Source organism: Odocoileus virginianus, chromosome 1 (genome assembly GCF_023699985.2).
Source record: "Odocoileus virginianus isolate 20LAN1187 ecotype Illinois chromosome 1, Ovbor_1.2, whole genome shotgun sequence".
NCBI lineage: Eukaryota > Metazoa > Chordata > Mammalia > Artiodactyla > Cervidae > Odocoileus > Odocoileus virginianus.
Genome location: NC_069674.1, coordinates 96830 through 120346, shown reverse-complemented (window position 1 = coordinate 120346; position 23517 = coordinate 96830). Strand labels below are relative to the sequence as shown.

The window sequence follows — 23517 nt, the reverse complement described above, 5'->3', positions numbered from 1 at the left end:
CTGGACAAAGATAAAAAATACTTGCTTGAAATCCTCAGAGAGCCAAAGATATGGGGCCAAGACTGGGAAAAAGGAGGTAATCCAGTGATGTTTTTCTATAGGAACACTTTCCTCATTCTGAGACTGCAAAGGGAAATGAAAGACTTCAAAGCTTAGCAGAGCCTTTAAGGGAAAGAGGGGTGAAAATTGGAATATAGTGTCTACCAAGAAGATGACAGAAAAAGGGCAGAAGACAGAGTCAAATCCTCTCAATCCTTAGAAATACCTTAGTTAAGGTGCTCTGGAATTGTTATAGCTCTTAATCTAGCTGACTGCTAAAAATAAAGAAAAATTCTCTCAAAAAGCATTTCATCCTAGGCCTTAAGCATTCTGTTTTTTTCCCATATAAAATGCACATCCATAAAAAATAAACTTGTCCCCCCCCCAAAAAAAAATCTTGTCTCAAGGAGACAGATAATGTGATTGAAAAAATAAAAGAGGTAATACACAATAACTAGAGACACATGACTTTAAAATAGCTACCTCATAATAAGATGATAATTAAAGACAAGGTTGATATTTTGGCAGAGAAATGGAAATAAGACTTAACCAAATGGAAATTCTAGAATTAAAAAGTACTACAACCCAAACTAAGAAATTAATGGATGAGATTATTAATAATCAAAACATAGCTAAACAGACAATTACTGGAATTGAAAGATAATTTAGAAAAAATAAAAGAATGAAGAAACAAAAATATGGAATATAGAAAAAAGAGATTAAGAGTCATAAGGAAAATAACAAAAACAGTAAAAATCTAGCATGGCTACAATGGTAATTGTGGAAGGAGAGTGGAGAGAGAATGAAGCAAAAAGAGAACCTAAAAAATATTACTAAGAATTTTCAAAATATGTTCAGTTCAATTTAGTCCAGTCTCTCAGTCGTGACCAACTCTTTGTGACCTCATGGACTGCAGCATGCCAGGCCTCCCTGTTCATCACCAACTCTCAGAGCTTACTCAAACTCATGTCCCTTGAGTCGGTGATGCCATCCAACCATCTCATCCTCTGTCATCCCCTTCTCTTCCAGCCTTAAATATTTCCCAGCATCGGGGTCTTTTCAAATGAGTCAGTTCCTCAAATCAGGTGCCCAGAGTATTGGAGCTTTAGCTTCAGCATCAGTCCTTCCAATGAACCCCCAGGTCTGATTTCCTTTAGGATGGACTGGTTGGATGTCCTTGCGGTCCAAGGGACTCTCAAGAGTCCTCTCCAACACCACAGTTCAAAAGCATCAATTCTTCAGTGTTCAGCTTTCTTTATGGTCCAACTCTCACATCCATACATGACCACTGGAAAAACCATAGCTTTGACGAGATGAACCTTTGTTGGCAAAGTAATGTCTCTGCTTTTTAATATGCTGTCTAGGTTGGTCATAACTTTTCTTCCAAGGAGCAAGCGTCTTTTAATTTCAAGGCTGCAGTCACCATCTGCAGTGATTTTGGAGCCCCAAAAAGAAATTCTGCCACTGTTTCCACTGTTTCCCCATCTGTTTGCCATGAAGTGATGGGACCAGATGCCATGATCTTAGTCTTCTGAATGTTGAGCTTTAAGCCAACTTTGTAACTCTCCTCTTTCACTTTCATCAAGAGGCTCTTTAGTTCTTCACTTTCTGCCATAAGGGTGGTGTCATCTGCTCATCTGAGGTTATTGATATATCTCCTGGCAATCTTGATTCCAGCTTGTGCTTCCTCCATCCCAGCGTTTCTCATGATGTACTCTGCATGTAAGTTAAATAAGCAGGGTGAGAATATACAGCCTTGACTTACTCCTTTTCCTATTTGGAACCAGTCTGTCGTTCCATGTCCAGTTCTAACTGTTGCTTCCTGATCTGCATATGGATTTCTCAGGAGGAAGATCAGGTGGCCAGGTATTCCCATCTCTTTCAGAATTTTCTACAGGTTGTTGTGATACACACAGTCAAAGGCTTTGGCATAGTCAATTAAGCAGAAATAGATGTTTTTCTGGAACTCTCTTGCTTTATTGATGATCCAATGGATGTTGAGAATTTGATCTCTTGTTCCTCTGCCTTTTCTTAGTCAAGCTTGAACATCTGGAAATTCTTGGCTCATGTATTGTTGAAGCCTAGCTTGAAGAATTTTGAGCATTACTTTACTAGCATGTGAGATGAGTGCAATTTGTGGTAGTTCGAGCATTCTTTGGATTGCCTTTCTTTGGGATTGGAATGAAAGCTGACCTTTTCCAGTCCTGTGGCCACTGCTGAGTTTTCCAAATTTGCTGGTATAGTGAGTGCAGCACTTTCACAGCATCATCTTTTAGGATTTGAAATAGCTCAGCTGGAATTCCATCACCTCCACTAGCTTTGTTCATAGTGATGCTTCCTAAGGCCCACTTGACTTCACACTCCAGGATGTCTAGCTCTAGGTGAGTGATCACACCATCGTGATTATCTGGGTAGTGAAGATCTTTTTGTACAGTTCTTCTGTGTATTCTTGCCACCTCTTCTTAATATCTTCTACTTTTGTTAGGTCCATACCATTTCTGTCCTTTATTGAGCCCATCTTTGCATGAAATTTTCCCTTGGTATCTCTAATTTTCTTGAGGAGATCTCCAGTCTTTTCCATTTTATTTTTTCCTCTATTTCTTTGCATTGATCTCTGAGGAAGGCTTTCTTATCTCTCCTTGTTAGTCTTTGTAACTCTGCATTCAAATGAGTATATCTTTCCTTTTTTGCTTTGCTTTTGACTTCTCTTCTTTTCTCAGCTATATGTAAGGCCTCCTCAGACAGCCATTTTGCTTTTTTGCATTCCTTTTTCTTGGGGATAGTCTTGATTCCTGTCTCCTGTACAATGTCATAAACCTCCATCCATAGTTCATCAGGCACTCTGTCATTCAGATCTAGTCCCTTGAATCTATTTGTCACTTCCACTGTATAATTCTAAAGGATTTGATTTAGGTCAAACCTGAATGGTCTAGTGGTTTCCCCTACTTTCTTCAATTTCGGTATGAATTTTGCAATAAGGAGTTCATGATCTGAGCCACAGTCAGCTCCCGGTCTTGTTTTTGCTGACTGTATAGAGCTTCTCCATCTTTGGCTGCAAAAAGTATAATCAATCTGATTTCGGTGTTGACCATCTGGTGATGTCCATGTGCAGAGTCTTCTCTTGTGTTGTTGGAAGAGGGTGTTTGCTATGACCAAGGTGTTCTCTTGGCAAAACTCTATGTTAAACATATTTTAACAAAATATGTTAAAAGACATGAAATCTTAAATTTGATTCACTATAAATCCCAAACAAAATCACATTTACACATATTATAGTAAAACTTGTCAAAACTAATGTTAAGAAGAAACTCTCCAGTATTCTTGCCTTGAAAATTTCATAGACAGATGAGCCTGCCAGCTGCAGTCCTTGGGGTCACACGACTGAGCACACATGCATGAGGGAGATGAAGGGAGGTGGGTTGGTAGCAATAAACAGAGGTAGAACAACAACAAAAAGGTCTTCCAAGCAGTAAACTATTGAGACAATATTAAATGGGATGATAATTAGAAGATACTCTACCTCTCAGGAAAAAAAAGTCCAGAACAAAATAGAATTCTATTGCTAAGTGCAAAAAGAAATAAAAATACCAAGCTGAAATTTTATATTCAGTAAAATATTATTTAATAATAAAATTAAATGTTAAATTATAAATCTAATTTTAAATTTATTTAATTTAAAATAAAAAATATTAAAACTTTGACAAACAAATTTGAGAGATTTTTTACAAGAAGATCTAATTCTCTAAAGAAAATATATACAGTCTGTTTAAATATTTTAAGTAGAAGTACAGTGATACTAGATAATAGCATCTCAGAAATTCAGGGAGGAATAAAGAATAGTGAGAAAAAGAGTGTATATGTATGGTAAATCTGCATGAAGATAATTTTTAAAATAACAACAACAGCAATAATGTATGGAGAGTCTCAAAAAAATATATGATATGAACAGCATTTGATTTGTGAGGTGGCAAATGAAGTAAAATTATTCAAAGTTCCTCCAAATTTTAAGAGGAAATATACTAATTTAAATTTGAATTTTCTAACTAAAAGATGCTGGTGGTAGTCTCAAGTATAATCAGAAAGAGAATAGTAATAGAATCTATAATTACTAATAGTTAAAAGGATAAAAGAAAAGAACAAAAAAATAATCAATCTTATGGAACATGAATAGAGAAGTAGAGGAATATAAATCATATGTGACAAGTTGAAAGCAATTAATAAGTTGGTAGATTTCAAATAAAATAAATCAATTACATTACATGTAAATAGAACAAATATTTAATTATAAAATAAAGTTAAAATCCAAAACTTACATGCTTCTTCCAAGAGACATATATAAAATGTAAAGATAATGCCGGTTGAAAGTAACAGGCTGGGAAAGAATTTGATGCAAGCCTAAACCAAAACAAAGACTATGTAGCTGTATATCAAAGCGGACTTTATGGAAAAACAGGTTACTTGAGATAAAGAGATGGACTTCTTTTTCTAATCATTTTATTTGTTTATTCATTTCTTCGCTCGCGGCTCTGCTGGGTCTTTGTTGCTACACAGGCTTTTCTCTGGTAGCAGTGAGCTGGGCTGCTCTTCACCGCGGTGCTTGGCCTTCGCGTCTGGTGGATCCCCTTGCAGCGGAGCATGGGGCTCCAGGGCCCACGAGTTTCAGCCGCTGCGGCTCCAGGGCTCCGGAGCGCAGGTTCGGCACCCGCGGCCCATGGGCTCAGCTGCTCCGTGGCGTGCGGGACTTCCCTGGGTCTGGGGCGGAGTGCGCGTCTCCAGCACTGGCGGGTGGGTTCTTTACCACGGAGCCACGGGCGAAGCCCCAGACATCTTAGTCAAAGTACAGTTCACTGGTTCACTCTAGTAATTACAAATGTGAATGCCCCAAATAACATAGATTCAAAATATATAAGGAAAAACTATACAGAACTACAAAAGAAAAAGCCCTGAAACCTGTAATGATATTGGGAAGTTTTCAAATACCTCTCTCAGTTCCTGATAGAAGAAGCAACCTAAAAATAATAGAATATAGTTTAATAAACTACGCCTAATTAACATATGTTAATTAGAAAGTATTTTGGACTAAATGAAAATAAAAATAAGACATGTAAAAACTTAAGGGATCTGGCTAAACTGATTGCTAGAGGGAAAATTTCTAGCGTTAAATATCTATATATATATTTAATATCTTATTAGAAAAATAGAAAAAAATTCACCTAGGAAAAGAGAACTTTAAACACAAAGGAAGACAAAGGAAAAAATATGAAATAAAAAATCAGTAATATTGAAAACAAAAACAATACAGAAAATCACTGAACTCAAAAAGCTTATACTTTGCAAAAGGTCATTGCAATAGATAAACCTCTAGGTGGACTGTTCCACAAATAACAAGAAAAGACACAGATTATCATTATCAAAACTTAATAAAAGGATATTACTAAAGAACCTAAGGACATTAAAAGGAAAATAAGTGACTGCTATAGACATCTCTATGCCCATAAATTTGACAGTTAGGCTAAATAGACCAGTTTATTAACAGGTACAGACTACCAAAGCTCATTCAAGAAACGGCAGGTAGTCTGTCAACCTGGACTGCCACGTTCAACAGTCTGAAGTGTTTGCGTTGTTCATCCTTCCCTCCTGAACGGTTACCTCCGTAACCGGCTGAAGCTCCTTTGAGGCAGGGACTAAGAAAATCAAATCCATGTTCTCTTGCGACACTGTATCCGATTCCTTCCAGCTGGAGGACTGGTGACTCCTTTAGATAGTGGGGTTTGGGGTCCCCAAACTGCGGTTCATCAGTGGACATCCTTGATTTGAGCTCACTGTGCCCTTGCTTAGCGCTTTTGTCGACTGTCCGTCTATCTGGTGCATGGGGACCCTTCTCTGCCGCACGCCCCCAGCAACGTCTGTGAGTCAATCATGGGAATCCCCATGATTCTGCAGCTCGTAGGTCCCGAGCTCTGCCCTCTGCTCCTGGGGGTGCTGTGAAGCCACTTGGTGAGAGAGGCAATTCCTAGGCAGGTTGATAAGAAGTCCGGGGGTCCCCAAGGAGAGAGGGGTCTGGAATTCTCAAGGAGGAGGGAGGACAAACTTTTTTTCCTCTACATTCCTTAGGATTATATAACAATAATGTATCCTGCTTGAGGAGTTTCTGGAAAAAACCTTCTGGCTAATCCTGTTATCTTGAAACGTAAATTACGGGAGTGGATCTAGTGATGTCTTTACAACCTCCAGACATTCTTTTGATTCACTGTAATAACTAATTAGAAAGTATATAACTCCATCGCTAACACGAGCAGGGTGACATGCTTTCTGCCTCCTTTTGATGTCTTTGTCAGAAGCTTTCTCTGTCTCTTTTATACTTTAATAAAACTTTATTACACAAAAGCTCTGGGCGATTAAGCCTTGTCTCTGGCCCCTGACTGAATTCTTCTCCTCCGGAGGCCAAATATCCCGGCATCCTTTGGGTTCAGCAACAACCTTTCACTGGCCGGCACTGTCCAGGGTCCTGTGACCCCACTTCTGTCAGAGCCCAGCTCAGTTGTGCCTCTGCTCCCGTCAGCCCAGCCTGCTCAGACGGCCACCACTCTTCCTTCTGCTGGCGAGTTCTGCTGCCCTTTGGTCGGTGGGGTACCCTCTGGGCGCTTGTCTGTTGGGCAAGCCCACCTCTCTGAGTCCACCCATCCCTCCTTCACCATCTCTAAGGCAGTTAGGGCATTTGCATCTCCCCTATGGCAGAAGCGGGCAGAGGGCAAATCTGAGCTGGGACACAGTCTCAAGAGGCCTCAGCTGACCACACAGAAGATGGTGAGGCTGGGATGGCCCTTTGCAGCGGCCCCTCGTGAGAGACTTTTACCCCCATCTGGATCCATCAGGAGTTGTGAGGTGCCCCGGTGTGCTGGGCCAGCCCTGCACAGATCATGACTGTGGGCCCTCTGCCAACAGCACTCCCAGTGGCTGGGAGAATCAAAGCAGGAAGGACAGCTGAGTGGATCATCACAGCAGACGCTCATCAAGCCAGCCAATAAGCCAGACCCAAAGGAATGCATGGTGTCCCTCCCACAAGGTTAGAAGCCAGGCAACGCTGGACTGGTGCTCTTGGACCGGGGAGCAGCTGCCTTGCGGGAACAGGGCTGGGGCAGTCTTGGGGGCAAGGATCAGGCAACCGACTGGTTTCCACGTGGGTGATACTTCCCTGGACTGCACATCTGTGATTTGTACACTTTTCCATTTGTGTTCTACTTCAAACAACGTGAAATTATTTGGGAGAGGAGGAGTGTTTCTGAGATCTGGCAAGCACAGTTGTTTGAACTACAGCTTACCTCTTGTGGATATAGACACAACCTGGAATTTCCTGGGTTGCTGGTTGAGGAATACTTTTCCCAGGTGCAACACATCTGCTCTCACTTTCCGCTCATTGAATTTGGGTGATTCAGATGCTAAATTGGACTCTTTTCCTTTATTTATTTATTTTCTGGTTGACGTGAGTAAAGCAATGTGTGTGTTTTTAGAATGGAAAGCTTTGGCTAACTGAAACCAAAATTATTCCTTTCAAATCACAGGGCAAGTTGCCTGCATGCTGTAATAAACTTACTATTAAAGTTTGGGTATGCATCTATGTAGAGTGATTTTGCTTTGGGATGAATCAACATAATGTCTTGTTTCTGATATTTTAGAAAGCTTTTCATAGCAAGAAGGAATTTACTGACTTTGGAACATTAGCAGTGAGGGTAGGATGGTTCAAAATCATTCAGTTTTGATAATTCTAAGAATAAGGTTTCTAGTACAAGGGAAGCAAAGCCCATGTCAAGTGTTCCCAAGACACCAAGGGAGCCTGAGTTCCTGTGCATTTCAAGGATGTCCATTCTAAGGGTCTGTCTCATTCCCCAAGCAGGCAGAAGAGCGTTGCGAGGAGCCCCTTGACACACAGTCTCACCCTAGACTTGATACCTCAAACCACATGATCTGATCCAGACCTTTCATTCCACACTGAGAAAAAATGCTTTGAAAGTCAGCAACCTTGGCAAAGCTAACATGGCAGTTGCTTCTGTGCACAACTTGAAAAATCATGGAAATTGTGCATGTGATGGTACTGTTCAGTTCTATGGAAGAGGTGAAAAAGTAGGGTGACACCAGTAGAAAAGATAGATGAGTATCTTCCAGACCTGGACATCTGGAAATGTCATCCTGGACATCTGGAAATGTCATCCTGGACATCCAGCAAAAGAGTTCTTAAATAATCCCAAAGGTGTTGTTGATAATAGCAACTCAAGTTACCTTAAGGAAATTGAAAACATCACAGAATGGGAGCAGATATGTGGATCATATAATCAACAAAGAATTAGTATGCAGAATTCCAAGAACCGCTTTTTTCATTTTATCCTCTCCCTTCTCTTGTGAGTTTTCTCACTAGCAAAGAGCAGAACTCTGAGAAGCCATACCTTGGAACTGCATCTACACCCAGAGAGGGAGTGACCTTTCTCAGAAATGGAAATCCAGTGGCCCCAAGAACTGTTTTAAATCAATAAGAAAAGGACTAGTTATGTCCCAAAGCAGCAGCACTTCACAGAAATGTACACAAAAGACATGAAGGGGAATGCTTAATGTGATAGCAAAAATCTGGAATGACCACCAACAGGAGAAAAGGTAAACTGTCATACATCCAAACAGTGAATTGTTTTTAACACCCCAAATTAGGCAAAATGCTGGGCTGGATGAAGCACAAGCTGGAATCAAGATTGCAGGGAGAAATATCAATAACCTCAGATACACAGATGACATCAACCTAATGGCAGAAAATGAAGAGAAACTAAAGAGTTTCTCAATGAAAGTGAAGGAGGAGAGTGAAAAGCTGGCTTAAAGCTCAACATTAAAAAAACAAAGATCATGGCCTCCGGTCCTATCACTTCATGACAAATAGATGGGGAAACAATGGAAACAGTGACAGACTTTGTTTTATTGGGCTCCAAAATCACTGCAGATGGTGACCGCCACCATGAAATTAAAAGGTGCTTACTCCTTGGAAGAAATGCTATGACAAATCCAGACAGCATATTAAAAAGCAGAGACATTACTTTGCCAACAAAGGTCCATCTGATCAAAGCTATGGTTTTTCCAGTTTTCATGTATGGTTATGAGAGTTGGACTATAAAAAAAGCTGAGTGCTGAAGAATTGATGCTTTTGAGCTGTGGTGTTGGAGAAGACTCTTGAGAGTCCCTTGGACAGCAAGGAGATCAAACCAGTCAATTCTAAAAATCCATCCTGAATATTCATTGGAGGGACTGATGTTGAAGCTGAAGCCCCAATCTTTTGACCCCCTGATATGAAGAACTGACTCATTTGAAAAGTCCCTGATGCTGGAAAAGATTGAAGGTGGGAGGAGAAGAGGATGACAGAGGATGAGATGGTTGGATGGCATCACCTACTTGATGGATATGAGTTTGAGAAAGCTCCAGAAGTTGGTGATGGACAGGGAAGTCTGGCATGCTGCAGTCCATGGGGTTGCAAAGAGTTGGACACAACTGAGTGATTGAACTGAACTGAAATTAGGAACCACAGATCTATGCAAGCAGATGTATGAGTTTCAGCAATTTTGTTTTGAGTGCTAAATGAAGATCTCCAAAGAATTAAAAACAAGTAACACCAAAGTGAAGTGAAGTTGTTCAGTCGTGCCTGACTCTTTGCGACCCCATGGACTTAGCCTATCAGACTCGTCTGTCCATGAGATTTTCCAGGCAAGAGCACTGGAGTAGGTTGCCATTTCCTTCTCCAAGTAAAGCCACATGTATATAGGCTAGAGAGACATGGACAGAAAGGCAAGTAGCACGAGATAACATCTAAGGGGAGGAGTGGATTGGGGGCTGTTATGGCAGAGGTAGTAGTTTTATAAGGTCCCCATTTTTATTTTGGGCAGTACTTTCCTGGATGTTTGCTAAATTATTTAAGCAAATTAATTTTAAAAAGTAGGCATTTCATAAGCAATAATGAGAATACATTAGAAACTGAAGTTTCAATTAGAAGGAAAAAAGTAACAGGAGAAGATAACCATGCGATTGAAGTAGTCAAGCAGAAGGAGTTCACTGACAAGTGGGAGAGCAGTGAGAAACAGAGACGTGTGCGCGGGGCGGTGTGAGGCGAGCGGGGCGGTGTGAGGCGGGCGCGAACTCGGCTCTGATGTGCGCGGGGCGGTGTGAGGTGAGCGCGAACTCGGCCCTGATGTGCGCGGGGCGGTGTGAGGTGAGCGTGGTGGTGTGAGGCGAGCACGAACTTGGCTCTGATGTGAGCGGGGAGGTGTGAGGCGAGCGCGAACTCGGCTCTGACGTCAGCGGGGCGGTGTGAGGTGAGCGCGAACTCGGCCCTGATGTGCGCGGGGCGGTGTGAGGTGACAGCGAGCTCGGCCCTGATGTGCGCGGGGCGGTGTGAGGCGAGCGCGAACTCGGCTCTGATGTGCGCGGGGCGGTGTGAGGTGAGCGCGAGCTCGGCCCTGATGTGCGCGGGGCGGTGTGAGGCGAGCGCGAACTCGGCTCTGACGTCAGCGGGGCGGTGTGAGGCGAGCGCGAACTCGGCTCTGACGTCAGCGGGGCGGTGTGAGGTGAGCGCGAGCTCGGCTCTGATGTGCGCGGGGCGGTGTGAGGTGAGCGCGAGCTCGGCCCTGATGTGCGCGGGGCGGTGTGAGGCGAGCGCGAACTCGGCTCTGATGTGCGCGGGGCGGTGTGAGGTGAGCGCGAGCTCGGCCCTGATGTGCGCGGGGCGGTGTGAGGCGAGCGCGAACTCGGCTCTGACGTCAGCGGGGCGGTGTGAGGTGAGCGCGAACTCGGCTCTGATGTGCGCGGGGCGGTGTGAGGCGAGCGCGAACTCGGCCCTGATGTGCGCGGGGCGGTGTGAGGTGAGCGTGGTGGTGTGAGGCGAGCACGAACTCGGCCCTGATGTGCACGGGGCGGTGTGAGGTGAGCGCGAACTCGGCCCTGATGTGCGCGGGGCGGTGTGAGGTGAGCGTGGTGGTGTGAGGCGAGCACGAACTCGGCCCTGATGTGCGCGGGGCGGTGTGAGGTGAGCGCGAACTCGGCTCTGATGTGAGCGGGGCGGTGTGAGGCGAGTGTGAACCCGGCCCTGATGTCAGCGGGGCGGTATGAGGTGAGCGCGAACTCGGCCCTAATGTGAGCGGGGCGGTGTGAGGTGGGTGCGAACTCGGCTTTGATGTGCGCGGGGTGGTGTGAGGTGAGCGCGAACTCGGCCCTAATGTGCGCGGGGCGGTGTGAGGTGAGCGCGAACTCGGCCCTGATGTGAGCGGGGCGGTGTGAGGTGAGCGCGAACTCGGCCCTGATGTGCGCGGGGCGGTGCGGTGAGCGGTGTGAGGTGAGCGCGAACTCGGCCCTAATGTGTGCGGGGCGGTGTGAGGTGAGCGCGAACTCGGCCCTGATGTCAGCGGGGCGGTGTGAGGTGAGCGCGAACTCGGCCCTGATGTCAGCGGGGCGGTGTGAGGTGAGCGCGAGCTCGGCCCTGATGTGCGCGGGGCGGTGTGAGGTGAGCGCGAACTCGGCTCTGATGTGCGCGGGGTGGTGTGAGGTGAGCGCGAACTCGGCTCTGATGTGAGCGGGGAGGTGTGAGGCGAGCGCGAACTCGGCTCTGACGTCAGCGGGGCGGTGTGAGGCGAGCGCGAACTCGGCTCTGATGTGCGCGGGGCGGTGTGAGGCGAGTGCGAACTCGGCTCTGATGTCAGCCGGGCGGTGTGGGAGTGGCTGAGCTAGGAGGGTTCCCCTTCTCCTCGTATGTGCGTTAGCTGCGCGCTCGGTCGGCCATGATAGAGGGGAGGTCTTGGTCAGGGTAATACGAGTAGCTGCATCCTGTGACGTCAACAGCTCAGCTCTTGGAATGTCTGCCTAGGTGGTGTTAGTCAAGTGCTGGACAGGGTGAGAGCGCGGCCTCAGAGCAGCCGCGGGCCGTCTGCAGGTGAGTCGCCGCCTCCTTGGCCAGGTGGGGAGTGAGCGGGAACTCGGCTCTGACGAGTCTGCCGGCGGGTCAGTATGGACCGTGTTGAGTAGTGGCGGTTGCAGGTGAGCGCACTGCTGCTCGGGGCTGCTTGTGGAGGGGTGAAGGAAGCAGCCGCCGGCTCTGACGGACGATGTGGTTCCGACGCAACCTCGACGCTCACTGTTACGGCGTCGGCGGAGTTAGGTAGCCGCTGTCCTGTCTCTTGTTTGTGCAGGCAGGTTTGAGAGTCGAACGTCAGGCTTATCAATGTCGTGTTTGAGCAAGCGCCAGAACAGGCTCTGATGTAGCTGGTGTCAGGCGAGCGCGAATCGGTTGACTTGCAGTGGCTGTTTTTGAGGTCTGCGAACTCGTCTGATTGATGTTTGAGGATTATCGCCTCTTAACGCTTAAACTGGCTCTGTGTATCTGAGAATTTGTTCGGGGCGGTGTGAGGCAGGGGCGCGAACTCGGCTCTGATGTGCGCGGGGAGGTGTGAGGTGAGCGCGAACTCCGCTCTGATGTCAGCGGGGCGGTGTGAGGTGGGCGCGAACTCGGCTCTGATGTGCGCGGGGAGGTGTGAGGTGAGCGCGAACTCGGCTCTGATGTGCGCGGGAGGTGTGAGGTGGCGCGAACTCGGCTCTGATGTGGGCGGGGAGTGTGAGGTGGAGCGCGAACTCGGCTCTGATGTGCGCGCGGGAGGTGTGAGGTGAGCGCGAACTCGGCTCTGATGTGCGTGGGGGTGTGAGGTGAGCGCGAACTCCGCTCTGATGTGAGCGGGGAGGTGTGAGGTGGGCGCGAACTCGGCTCTGATGTGCGCGGGGAGGTGTGAGGTGAGCGCGAACTCGGCTCTGATGTGCGCGGGGAGGTGTGAGGTGGGCGCGAACTCGGCTCTGATGTGCGCGGGGAGGTGTGAGGTGGGCGCGAACTCGGCTCTGATGTGCGCGGGGAGGTGTGAGGTGAGCGCGAACTCGGCTCTGATGTGCGCGGGGCGGTGTGAGGTGAGCGCGAACTCGGCTCTGATGTGGGCGGGGAGGTGTGAGGTGGGCGCGAACTCGGCTCTGATGTGCGCGGGGCGGTGTGAGGCGAGCGCGAACTCGGCTCTGACGTCAGCGGGGCGGTGTGAGGTGAGCGCGAACTCGGTCCTGATGTGCGCGGGGTGGTTTGAGGTGAGCGCGAACTCGGCTCTGATGTGAGCGGGGCGGTGTGAGGTGAGCGCGAACTCGGCTCTGATGTGAGCGGGGAGGTGTGAGGCGAGCGCGAACTCGGCTCTGACGTCAGCGGGGCGGTGTGAGGCGAGCGCGAACTCGGCTCTGATGTGAGCGGGGCGGTGTGAGGCGAGCGCGAACTCGGCTCTGATGTGCGCGGGGCAGTGTGAGGTGAGCGCGAACTTGGCTCTGACGTCAGCGGGGCGGTGTGAGGCGAGCGCGAACTCGGCTCTGATGTGAGCGGGGAGGTGTGAGGCGAGTGTGAACTCGGCTCTGATGTGAGCGGGGCGGTGTGAGGCGAGCGCAAACTCGACTCTGATGTCAGCCGGGCGGTGTGAGGTGAGCGTAAACTTGGCTCTGATGTCGTGCTGAGGACCAGCCCTGAGACACATGCTCATTCTGGTCAAATTCCAGAGAAGCTGTTTTTCTAAACAATTTTGTCTCCTTTTGGGAGGACTTAAAGTTGCAGTTTCCCCTGCAGAGACATGTGCTTTCTGCCTTGCACCTTGGGGTGCAGGTGGCTATGAAATCCTTGAAGAGGTTAAGGTTTTCATCTTGGCTGCTTGCCCAGGACTCACTTTAACAGGACTAGGAAATGGTACTTTCACAGTGTATTTTCTGGAAGCTTTCATAAGGTCATAAAATCAGTAGAAAAATTCACACAGCCTGCTCCCTCATAGCACTTCTGTGATAGACATGGGTTTCCATTAATACTTCATGTGAAAATTTTAGTCTAAACATGACACACTCAAATACTCTTCAGAGGATGTGAGGGCGATCTGGTTGCGACATCTGTCACCCCATTGATCGCCAGGGTTGATTCGGCTGATCTGGCTGGCTAGGAGGGTGTCCCCTTCCTCCCTCACCGCTCCATGTGCGTCCCTCCCAAAGCTGCGCGCTCGGTCGAAGAGGACAACCATCCCCGATAGAGGAGGACCGGTCTTCGGTCAAGGGTATACGAGTAGCTGCACTCCCCTGCTAGAACCTCCAAACAAGCTCTCAAATACTCTTCAGAGAAATGACCTCTGTCACTAATGGTGGTGGTTTAGTCTCTAAGTCGCGTGGACAGAGGAAGGCAGAAGCGGGGCGAAGCCTTCAGAGCCCACGGCCGCGGGCCCCCCCGTCCCTGCCCAGGTGCAGTCAGCCCGCCTCCTTGGCCAGGTGGGGACTGGCCGGGACACACGGCTCTGAGCGGCAGGGCCTCAACTCGCCCCCGGCCCGTGGCCTCTCAGCCTTATTTGGACCGTGTGGAGAGTGGCAGGTTTGCAGAGGGTGTGGCCACTGCTGCTGCTGAGGGGCCTGCTTTGCTGCGGGTAGGTTAGAAGGAACAGCCTAGGCCGGCTGCTGGGACGATCTGCATCTCTTCCCGCACCACCAGCATCCCTGTCAGACAGCTCAACTGTTTCTAAAGGCCAAGCTTGGCGGCAGTTAAGGTATTCATTTCCCGCATTCGTGTCCTGTCATCCTCTGTGCTTAGGTCAGATTAACAAGGCAAGAAGCCTTTTTGTTCACGTCAAAGGCTTTAAATGTTGGTGTTTGCAGCATCCTTTCCAAGCATGCCCATGGACAGTTGCTTTTTCGTAAATTTTTGTTTAGTTCTGGTTGCAGAATGACAGAGTTATACGTGTTTAAGTATGTCCACTTTGCAATGGACTACTTGTATATTTTTGGTAGCTTGTCTACACTATACTTTCTCTGATTAGATTGATTGAAGTATTATTATCTGCCTCTTCTAGCTAATAAAAACCTGGACTTGCTTTTGTTTTTTCTGATAATTTGTTTCCATTGTCTTTTGTAACAGTGTTGGTCTGAATGGCTTGGAAACTGGGAATATAATCAAGTCTCCTACAGGTAGGTTAGGAAGCACTTTGGGGTACCCACAGTGAGCCCTGAGCCCTGAGCACATATCTGGGTCAACAGTCCTGTGAGGTGAGCAGTTCCACAATCTGGACCTCTTGATGCAAGACTTAAGAACTTGGAAAATATCCTTTGGGTGCCCATAAGGGAGCCAAGCCTACTATCTAGCAATTTAGCTATAAAACATTTCAGGGAACTTCAGCTTATGAGTCCAATCACACAGAAATTTCTTTTAAAGGAATGGGACTTACTTGACTTTTAAGAGAGAGGCAGATGACATGAAAATAAACTGCTCACCGAGAATTACCAGAGATATAAGAAGAAGAGATTAGGCACCTGACTTACATTGACTGACTGGAGCCTTGCTAAAACACTTCACGGCATATTTCTTGACAGGCCAGAGGCTAGAGGACTCAGCCGGGGTGGCCACAGCCCCCTCAGGGTCAGCAGGAGAGGCCTGTCTGGGGATGTGGGCCGAGGTTGCAGCGCTCAGGTCTCTGGTGGAGAGGGAGCAGACGAGAGTGGTGAAGGGGACCCAGAGTGGCTGCAGACAGCCTGTGCCACAGAGGCGTGGCTGGGCCAGGCGGGGCGGGAGGGATGCCGGTGGCCCGAGAGGGCCGTGAGAGAGGGGGAGAAACCCCTTTGCCATTGACATAAATTCTACACAAATTTCAAGTTTGCACCACTGTGTACATTATATAGTCAGTTCAGTCTCCCAGTCATGTCGCAAAGTCATGTCTTTGCAACCCTATGGCCTGCAGCATGCCAGGCCTCCCTGTCTGTCACCAACTCCTGGAGATCACCCAGACTCATGTCCATTGAGTTGGTGATGCCATCCAACCATCTCATCCTCTGTCGTCCCCTTCTCCTCCCGCCTTCAATCTTTCCCAGCATCAGGGTCTTTTCCAATGAGTTGGCTCTTCACATCAGGTGACCTAAGAATTGGAGCTTCAGCTTCAGCATCAGTCCTTCCAATGAATATTCAGGACTGATTTCCTTTAGGATGGACTGGTTGGATCTTACTGTTCAAGGGACCTTCAAGAGTCTTCTCCAGCACCACAGCTCAAAGGCATCAATTCTTTGATGCTCAGCTTTCTTTATAGTCCAACTCTCACATTCATTCATGACTACTGGAAAAACCATAGCCTTGACTAGACGGACCTTTGTCAGCAAAGTGATGTCTCTGCTTTTTAATATGCTGTCTAATTTTGTCATAGCTTTTCTTCCAAGGAGCAACCATTTTTTAATTTCATGGCTGCAGTCACCATCTGCAGAGATTTTGGAGCCCAAGAAAATAAAGTCTATCACTGTTTCCATTGTTTCCCCATCTATTTACCATGAAGTGATGGGACTAGATGTCATGATCTTAGTTTTCTGAATGTTGAGCTTTAAGCCAACTTTTTCACTCTCTTCTTTCACTTTCATCAAGAGGGTCTTTAGTTCTTCTTCACTTTCTGCCATAAGGGTGGTGTCATTTGCATACAAGCATCAAATAATATTATTCATAAATCTGACCTTTGAGAGAACTGGCAATCATTTAGTCCTGCAAACAAGCTCATCAAATACAACAGAAGGAAACACAGAAGCGTCTGTGCTGAAGATGGGGGCAGCTATAGTTGCAACACAAGGTCAAGAACTCCTGTAACTCCTTGTTGTGCCCTAGAGATCGGCTCCATATCCTCCTTCCAACACACCCTGGAAGAAAGCCTGGGAGGCTGGAGGGAGCAGGGACAATCTGAGGGTTATTTTATCCCTCCTAAATGCTTGTTTTGCAGTGAACTACAAAACTGGAACAAGAATCTGTAATTAGACCTTCAGCAATGTCAGGATTTGGATCTGGCTTTTATGTATATTCAAAGGAGACAGGCAAGAAGGAAGGTAAAGAAGCACATTTGATGTAAGAGTTTTAAAAGAATGGTTCTAGAATTCCAGTGTATGGAAGGCGGGAAAGACTGCCTCTTTTTTTAGAGCTGGGAGGCACCCTGGTGAGAGCAAGCCTCCTCCTTGCACAGGTTTGGGGCACAGAGAGGCTGAGAAACTTTCTAATGTCACACAGGTTGTGTCAAAGCAGGGGCCAGCAGCCAGGCCAGCATTTTCTCCATTGAACTGCTTTGGTTTAGATGTCTGGTTTTTAAAAATTTCAGCTTGAAAGCAGCCCCCACACCCATTCCACCAAGTTTATGCATGTCCCCTCTTTGAGTGACCCTTCTCATAAGGAGCTCGACCAGCAGCACGCTTCTCCTTGGATGTCCTTGGGAACCAGGGCCGGGGACAAGTGTGTGGTGTGCGTCCTCATCCGCCCACAGGCTGGAAAACGTGTGCCGTGCTCACACCTGCTAACGGGGAGGCCACGGGGGCTCCCAGCTCTCAGGGCCGAGAGCCACGTGTGACCGCTCCACCGATAGCAGACGGGCCACATTCGCACATTAAGACCTCAAGGCACTTGCGGAGGCTCGCCTCTCCAGCCAGGGATGCTGGCATCCCTGGCCTGTTTTACAGAAAGACGATGCAAAGTGAAGGCTCCATGGAGCTGGGCATGGGCCACTGCTCCTGTGGGTTTATGATAAATTTTCTCTCTATAAGGGACTTGCTTAAAGAGAGTCTTTAAGGCACTTCCAGCCAGACCATCATCTCAGAGGGCCCACTTTACCAAAGGCTTTGGGTTCAATTCCAAGGTCTGTTTTCTTACTAATTTCTTTCTTTAAGGGTTATGGGGATTCTGACATGCAGTGACTTGAGGGAATACAGAGTAAAAGATTTGTGCTCCCAGGCCTTTCAATGTTGCCTGGAGTCCTGCAGGTGCTGCCGGCTACCCAGACATCATCTGATGGTCTGTGTATCTGGGTGGAACAAGGACGGAGCCACACAGACATGCACTTGCCCAAGGCCACATCAGACAATTGCAAACATTTGTGTTTTTCCCATATTTGATCCCCAAAGAGCCTCCGAAACTTGAATTTATACTACAAATTCTGTCATGAGAATATAGGCACCAGCTAAATCCTCAAAGGACTTGCAGTTTACCAAGGAGGATAAATAGCAAACTCAGGACCTGGGTCTGGGGAAGGCCTTCTAGAAGAGCCAGCATTAAGCTGAGACCCAAGTGATGATAGGGACATAGACAAGATTGTTGCAGACAGTGGAAGGACCCTGCTGCAGCCCAGAGGAGGAAGGGGGATCTGAGAGCTGCAAGCAGCCGTGATGCTGGGACATGGGTGAGGAGGAGAAGGCGGGAGGGGCCTGTGGGCAAGACCGAGAATGTGGATTCTGTGCACGAAAATAGGGGCCCTGGGGGAGGGGTACCAGATGGGACCACGCAGCCGTCCTGGCGAGAAGATGGTGCCGTCAGGGGTGGGAAGAAACAGCGAGGTGAGGGAAGCATCAGGGGTTGCACACAGCAGAACGTGGTGACTAACTGCCATTCTGGGGACCAGTGAGGGGGCTCTGTCACTGGAGTGGGGTCAGGAAAGAGGGCGGGCAGTGCTGCTTGAGGCGGCGTTTCTCCGAGGGTCCTGCATTCCTGATGCCTGGACCCCTTGGGATGCTGGTGAGGATGCTGGTCTTTCTGCTCTAAAGGGGGAAGAGGTGACAATGAAGACCCAGAGTCCTGGTCAGGCAAGTGGTGAGCCCAGCAGCAGTGTGTGGGGCTGTGGAAGCTGCCAGGAGTTCATTCAGCTGGGGGACTGAGGTGTGTCCACTGGATTTGCCAGCGTGAAACCGTCTTCCCCGACCCTGGCAAGGTCGGACTCAAAGGAGAGGTGCAAACACAGGCCAGGCTGACTGGTCCGGGAGGTGCATTCAAGATGCTGTAATGCACACTGAGTCTGGAGGATGTTTCCGTGACCCTTGGTGGGAGTATCAGCAGCTGGAGGAGATGCGAGGCCTGAGCAACATCAGGGTTTGGGTTTCTGTTTGTTTTTAGGGTGAGAGAAACTTGAATCGTGGTGGGAAGGACCTCATAGAGAAACAGATTGGAGCTGGTTGGCCAAGTAAGTCCTTTAGAAGGACAGGATCCCCCGCACAGGGGGAGAGCAGCTTCACACAGCAGAGGAATCAGAATTGCTCAGTGCTCATCCAGGTTCTTCTTGAACACTTCTGTGCTGAGAAATACCTGATGCCTTTCAACCAAAGGCGACCCAGGCTACCTTTGATAGTTCTCAGTGAGCCAAAATTCCTTCTTGCATTTTCTCTTCATGGTCCTAACTTAACCCTGGGTCCTCTAGAATAGACACAATCCTTCTTCCACATTATGGAAATTCAAATACCATATTTCCCTGCATCTTCCCTTTAATGCCCTAAATCCCTTTATTGCTGGCGATTCTGTGCCCTCACTGGGCACCCAGAGCTCAACGTCCTGCCGAGTCTCACTGGCTTCTTCACCCCAAAGCTAACACTCCTGACCTCTATCTAGAGATGTGCGTTGTTTCTGCTTCTGGATGTGTAACTCCAAATGTCATTTAATACTTGATTACTATAAAATAATGAACAAAAGGAAGGAAAATTAGGGCCTCCGCTCCTCATTTAATATTTGATTACTATAAAATAATGAACAAAAGGAAGGAAAATTAGGGCCTCCGCTCCAAAATTTGAATGGTATTAAGAGAACTCAGTGACTCTGGAGTCATTCAGAATAAATTTTCCAAGCTTGTTTCCTTATTTTTTCAGATTTGTGAAAAAAATACACATAGCTACAATAGCTTGTTGTACAAATAAAAATTTTAAAAACATTAGAGTACTGTATAAACCAGTATTAAAAGTCATTAGGTCATTAGCTTTGTGTATAATCCTGAATGCAAGTGATATTAAGATAAACTGTATACTATGATTTGGCAGCAAAGCATTGTTGATAGAAAAAGCTTTATTCTAAGTATGTGTTTTAAAAGACATCAAAAGGGGCTACAAGTGAACTTTAACAGTCCACCTTTCCAGTTTTTGCGTTTCCAGATGTTAATTCCAGGAGAAAAGGTTAATTAATTTGGCCCCGAGAAAGTTTGACTAGTTTGGTTTAAGTCTCTTTTACAGATGGGCCTGGATGGAAAAACCAGAGGGCTGGAAGGGACAAGAGACTGGGGCGGGTTGTCTCGTGGCTTCACCCTCTACCTCCAGTCTACAGGAGACCACTGAAGAACAACTATCTCCCTCTTCTCTGAAATCCTCAACACCCTCTAGACCTTAAGCATGTGGTTCTTTGCCTGAGGCCTGAGCCGACACCACTGGTAACTGTATTTGCCACAGGGACCACTTTTCCTGTTGTGGGCATTCTGATTTTTGACTGTCCAGCATCCATCCCTTTCAAGGGTGTCAGACCCTGTCTTTGGGAAAACACCTATTCTCTGCATTTTCCAGGAGTGAGGGGACCCAGCTCTCGCCATTCAAGAGTTGCAGCCCCCTGGCTGTGGGCATGCGGTGCTTGGGGACCCGGGAGACCTCCCTCCTGGCTCTGTCGCAGCCCATAGGCCAGGGGGCACTCCTAGTTTCTGCCACAAGTGTTCAGAGAACGCATGTGAGCCTGAGCTGAGGGCGGAGCTAAGACCGTAGAAGAGAAAGGGAGACAAACTGAGACTGAGTCTTGATTTCGTGGTCACCCACAATCTCTCACGCTGCCAGACTTGTCAGCTCTGTGCCTCTCAAGCTCAGTTCTGGTCAACTGGATTTAGCGTGATCGCTATCATCTGCTGCAGAAGCGTCTGGACTGTGTGTTCTGCTCTGCACTCGTGCCATGGGTCTGGGCTCCAAGCTCCCCCACTTACATGTCCCGCAGCCCCTGGACGTGATGGCTGGCGATGCTCTTCTGAGGTCAACCTTGGCTACTCCTCAGCCTACAGCTTGTATCCCTGTTGGCCTCCGTCTAATTCTGGCTGCTCTGGGTAACGATCAACATGATCCAAGTTTAGCTGGTGTTACTGCTCTGTCGCCCAGGGAACTACAGGCAGACAGAGAAAGTTCACAGCTGCCTTGAGCAAAGTATTCTCATGTCTCTCAGAACCAAAAGAAGTTCTTAATTTCTTAACTAAAATAATCACGGATGAAAAACATGCAATCATCAGTTAAAGGCAGCTTTTCTAAACAAGTGTTCTCTAACATAACACACTGACCATGTTCTCGTTGTGCGTCAGCCTCTCTTAGTTCTGGCCTCTGAATTTGCCATCCCAGGCCCTCGGCTCCAGTCTAGTTAAGTCAGGGCTCAGTGCTGCATGGTTGAGAAATCAAGAATTATTCTATCTGCATGCCACACTCCTGCTCAAGAACTCTGAATGTGCCCAATAATGACCAAATTGAGCTGAGCTTCTGCTGAGTTAGGAGGTTATGCCTGGGTTCACAGGTTCTGCCTGGGGTCAGAGGTCCTGCTGGACTTGAAGGTCCTTCACACCTGCCTCCATCCCCAGTTTCCATGTTTTTTGTTGGATGGTCTCCCCCACTATTTTCACCTCCCCCCCAACCACACCCTCGAAAACTGGATAAAACTGGTTCCTTCCCATTCACTCAAATGAAGCTGGAACCGACATAAGCCTTGAAGAATAGACCCTAAAATCCTTGTGCTGAACACCATTGCCTAGTTTTAAGAATTAGAAATAGGGGTGCAGAAAGGAGAAGCAGTGACTCCAGATGGTGGGGCTGGAGACCCCCTTCCTTGGGAAGATTGGAGGGGACCCTCCAGGAGCCAGTGAACTTACCTGCCCAGAGGGAGCCACGTGGCAGTGGGCCACACTTCATGGGATCTTGGATCGACAGGGTGCAGATAAAAAGTGGTTTCAACACAGGATTTGTATCAGTTTGTGACATAATTATGATCCACAAGGGCATGTGCCATGTGGGACTCAGATCCACCATAAGCTTAATATTTAATATATAACTTAAATTGCCATTTTGTCCCCAGGGGTCTGTTTTCAGTCTAAAGATTAGGTTGACCTTGAGACCCTTTCTTGAACCAGTTAACAGAAAGCAAGAAAGATGGTTTGACTTTGAAGTGTGACTTTTCTTCTCTGTATTCAGTGTCTTTGCTTCAAAGGAAGCTGAGTGTAACTATCAATGGTTAAGACATTAACAATCTTTTTCAGAGATTTAAAAGATGTGATCTTCTTGGATTCAGTAGTCCTTAGTCAGGCAGACCTGGGTACACAACTCAGGAGCAGTGATTGCACAAGAACTCAGAAGTGTTTTCTATTATTGATACTAAGTTGATGTATGTCTCAGGATAGGCTCAATTCAAAGTCAATCTAGACTAAAAAAGCTAATAGCTGGCATCTTTGGAGGAAATTCTTACTCTTGAACTGGCCAATGGTAGAATTATTCTCTCTGAAGAACAAAAAAGGAAAACTATTATCCCTGCATCGTGACTAATTTTAAGTAGGGAGATTGGCTTTTTGCAGAACTATTATCCATGGAGAGTTGAATGTCCATGTAAATGAAAGACCTAAATATAACATCATAAGGTCTCCAGGTGTGGCACTGGTCTTTTTATCTTTGAAGTGAGCAGGGATGAAATGCAGGCTGCAAACCTGCAAGCCTGCACTTTGAGGAGTGGTTCCTGTCTGCATGCGCAGCAGTACTGATGGACCAGCAGTTACGAGAGTGTCCCTGGTCCAAAATACAAAGGTAGGAGTGGACTGCAGAAGTCTAACTGTTGGTGAAGGAAGGCTCTGTCACTCAAAGTGGTATCAGGCCTGTGTTATCCTGGAAGCCCCAAACTGGTTTGGCTGTTTGGCTGTTGCTATTGGAATAGTCCTGTCCTGGGGGACAAGTAGGCTTCTTTAGTCATGGATAGCTGTGGGTGGACCCTTGGCCTGTCCCTGATTCACCCTTTGGAGAAGATGAGGACCTGAAAGCTCATAGACGTCTACATCCTATTTTCTATTTAATCATCAAGACATTCCTGGAGATCAGTGGTTTTAAACCTTAGAAAAAGTTCATGATCCATGGTCCATTTGAAGTCACTCTGCCAGGCATGTGATATTCCTGGTGGCTAACAGCACTGGGAAACCTGCTGATTGATCTGGAGGGACCACAAGCAAGCCATCATCTGCGCTCTCAGGAGGCTGGTTGGGGGCCTGCAGGCCCTCACAGAGCATGTGCTCCACGCACCCAACCCCACCACCCGGGGGTTGGGAAAGCCCGAGAAGTGGGGGCCCCTCTGAGGTGAGCACGTGTTTCAGGGGGCTGGGGCTTCAGCTTCTCTGCGACCAGGGCCTCTGACTCTGATTCCACTTCCAGGGTGAAAAGAATCTCCTGGAAGTCTTCAGAGAGGTGCATTTCCCACAATCATCTGTCAGCTGTGGGAGTTTTAAATCGTCTCTTTCTCTTTACCTCCAGCCCCAACAAAACTGAGCCCTCTTTCTGCAGACACAGAGGTGCTGAATGGCCTCTGCACGCAGGAGAAGTGCGGGATGCTGTGCCCGTGACTGCTCGATGAGAAAGTCACTTTTTACATCACTTTACCCTCTTACA

General features: G+C 47.5%; 1 pseudogene; it reads right to left on the bottom strand.

The window, feature by feature from the left end:
- Positions 1-14355: 14355 nt before the first annotated feature.
- LOC110132707 (vacuolar protein sorting-associated protein 35-like) overlaps positions 14356-23517 on the bottom strand; it is a 60669-nt pseudogene continuing 51507 nt past the window's right edge.